Source organism: Peromyscus maniculatus, chromosome 18, assembly GCF_049852395.1.
Source record: "Peromyscus maniculatus bairdii isolate BWxNUB_F1_BW_parent chromosome 18, HU_Pman_BW_mat_3.1, whole genome shotgun sequence".
NCBI lineage: Eukaryota > Metazoa > Chordata > Mammalia > Rodentia > Cricetidae > Peromyscus > Peromyscus maniculatus.
Genome location: NC_134869.1, coordinates 42,649,787 through 42,653,241, shown reverse-complemented (window position 1 = coordinate 42,653,241; position 3,455 = coordinate 42,649,787). Strand labels below are relative to the sequence as shown.

Genomic DNA, 3,455 nt, shown 5'->3' with positions numbered 1-3,455 from the left:
CTGGTCTCCTTCTACACGATTGCAAAGTGGCAGCAGGTGACAGCCTGGGCCTGGGCTCTTTGCTTTGTGGCTCTGGGTAGACGGTACTGACTGCTGACCCACACGTGTGCTCTGGGACATGTGTGCATGCTCCTTCCTACCTATTCTGCACCTTGAACCTATTTTCTTTTATTTATTTATTTATTTATTTATTTATTTATTTATTTATTTATTATGCGTTGTGTTCTGTCTTCATGTATGTCTGCAGGCCAGAAGAGGGCACCAGATCTCATTACAGATGGTTGTGAGCCTCCATGTGGTTGCTAGGAATCGAAATCAGGACCTGTGGAAGGGCAGCCAGTGCTCTTACCTGCTGAGCCATCTCTCCAGCCCAAACCTATTTTCTGAACCAGTCCATTCCCTGTTTGCCTAAAGCCACTTTGGGCCAGATTTTTGCCATCAGCAAACAAGGCTCTAGTTAACCGTGATCAAAAGCCTCAATGACCTTTCCTAAAATGAAGAGTAAACATTTAGATGTATATTCTTTTTCCTTTGGGAACACACACATATATAAACATGAAAATATTATTTTTAAATGTGTGTGTACAGAGCGTGCATGTGAAGGCACAGACACTGTGCTCTGAGGACAACTTTTGAGAGTCGGCCTCTCCTTCCACTGTTGCTTGAAACCTAACAGGTTTTAAAAAAAAACAAACCCGTAGCCAGATATTGGGGTAAATGCTGAAAGATCAGACAAAGGAACACGTACTAGAAAGACTTCTCACCACCACTGAACCCCAGGCCCAATGGAAGGCGAGACCCCATCTCCATGAATCCTGTGACTAAAAGCCTCTGAGTCCTCAACAAAAAGGTGCCGAGTTCCTGTCTCCTCAGGCCTTACATGTCTTTCTCTGCCCAGCCATCCCTTCCTTCCTAGTGCTGGGATTAATAGCGTGTGCGCTTCCCAAATACTGGTAGCAAAGGCATGAGATCTCAAGTGCCACCACTGCCTGGCTCTGTTTCTCTCCTAGACTGAATCAATCTCATGTAGTCCGCGGTGGTTTGAACTCACAGAGATCCAGACAGATCTCTGCCTCCCGAGTGCTAGGACTGAAGGCGTGTGTGCCACCAGTGCCCAGCTAGGGGCCATTCTTATTCAAACCACAGCACATGTCATCTGCTTTAAATTTGGTTAAACCTGCCTGTCTGAGATACAGCTTTTCTAGCGGCCAGGGAACTTAAACTTGGTTCTAGACAGGACTTCAGTCACACCAAATCTGCAACTTGGGGCAGGTGGACACGATGATATAATTAGTTTGAGCTCCAAGGTTTCCTAAAATCACCCTGCACACCTGTCTAAGCTTGGGGGAAATCCTTGAAATCACGAAGATTCATCAGAAACAGAATGGCCCAAGTCTCTGATGGGAACTCATACATGCAACAGGCTGTATACATACAAAATGAGCTGCTGTTTATGGCTTTTGCACACCAGGCCCCCATCGAAGAGCAACCTAGTCGGCTTAATTAGCTGCAGAAGGAGCTTTTAGTTTTATGTGTAATGTTCCAATTTTAAACATAATTTTTAAAAGTTATGAGTTTTGAATTAGTAATAGGTTTGTTTTTCTCCCTGTGAGTGGCACACACAGCACACATGTGGAGGTCAGAGGATGCTTCTTTCCTCTTACTGTGGATCCCAGGGACTAAACCAGGACATCAGGATTATTTAGCAAGTGCTGTTACTTGCTGAGACATCTAACTGGCCCTATAATCATATATTTATACCAAGCATGCAGTAGAAAGAAAAAAAGACATTGTTAGAACCTACTTCACTTACCCCCTCTCTTGGGAGATTCGCTTTTTCTATTCAAAATGTGCTCATCCTGGGTGAGTGAATTTATATGATTTTGTCCTTCTGGTCTCAGTTAATTGGACCAGAGATAAAGTTAATCAAAGCCCACAATCCAGCACAGCTTGTGTCCCAGAAACCTGGCTGGGCTGTTGAGGGAATGAAGACAAGACAGACACACAGACGTATGTCTAGAAAACCTGGGGTCTGGTGGGCTGCCCTGACGGAGGGGGCCAGCTACAAAGCAACAACCTGGAACCCCAGCTACACAGAGGGAGGAGTTGGCTCGTCTCAGTAGGAGGTGTCTGTAGGCAGCAGTCACAGGCTTTAGCCGTCCAACATTCACACTCAGACTAGAGGAAGGCTTTGCTGTTCCTGAGACTGGCAGCATAGGGTAAAACTCGCATTCCCATGGGTCCAAGACCTCGGTCCTCAACCCATGTCAGATGATGTGCATTCACTCAGGGCTTCACCCGCTCTGCACTAACAGGTTTTCTGCCCCCCCCCCCCAATAATAGGTTTCTCCGCCCATGCAGTCAGCCAGATCAAGCCCAATTGAAAAAGCATAACAAGTTTATTTGAGAAAAACAACACCCAGGGAGGTTCTCCAGTCCCAGAGATGGAGGCTGGAGAAGCCACCCGCCTGAACTAAAGCAGAGAGATTATATAGGTTGTAGGCGAGGGGTGATGATGTGTCCGCCACAAGCTGGGTTTGTGCCCAAGAAGAGTGAAAAGCTGAGTGCTTAAGGCTGCAGGGGCCACCAAGAATGTAGGACTGGAATTTCCCGATCAAGCAGGAGTGAGCTGGAGGTTCCAACCAAACACCCACACTTCTTAATAATTTTTATCAGCAGAAACACTGCCTGTTTGGGCCGAAAGACGTAACATGATTGAAAGACAGCTGGCAAACCCTCACAGGTTAACTGTCGGGAAGCTGCCCAATAAAGTTACTCAGCCCTTGTAGTTCCAGCCACTCGGTAGCTCAGGCACGACGATCATCACCTGAGCCCAGAAGTTCAAGACCAACCCTGCCTCTGAGTAAAGACGAAAACCTCTACTGTCTGTGGCGGTTTGACTGTGAAATGCCCCCCAGCTCCTGTTGGTTCCCAGCTGGCGGTACTGTTTGGGAGAATGTGGAGACTCGAGGGGGCTGAACCTTGCTGGAGGAAGACTCACTGGGACTGGCCTTGAAGTGAATAACCTTATTCCTCTGCTCCTTAACCTGCCCAGATATGAGCACACAGCCTCACGTTTCCCACCACCACCACGAGCTGCCCACCATGACTGACCACACTCCCTCATTCTGTTGGCCTAGGTAATGCCTCCCTCCATTAAGATGGCTTTTGTTTATCTTTTTTTTTACAGAGACAGGGTTTCAAGTAGCCTGAGTTGCCCTTGAACTCATAACATCCAGGCCTGACCTGGGTCTGAACTTCTGGTTTTCCTGTCTCACCTCCCAAGTACTGAGATTACAGGCTCACACCACCACACCCAGCTCTTAAATTCCTGTTATCAGGTCACAGCCAGGAGAAAGGTAACTAATATGCCTAGCCAGGTGCATATGCACGCTAGCTTCCCTGAAGCAGGATGGGCGGCCCACAGGGCAGCCCCAGGAGCATGCAGGGTCTTG

At 47.6% G+C, this 3,455-nt stretch overlaps 1 non-coding gene across 1 annotated transcript; it reads right to left on the bottom strand.

The window, feature by feature from the left end:
- Nucleotides 1-1,382: 1,382 nt before the first annotated feature.
- LOC121823859 (small nucleolar RNA SNORA70) lies at nucleotides 1,383-1,513 on the bottom strand. Its single transcript, XR_006065496.2, has one exon. It is a non-coding gene; the product is annotated as a small nucleolar RNA SNORA70 (small nucleolar RNA).
- Between the last annotated feature and the right edge of the window lie 1,942 nt (nucleotides 1,514-3,455).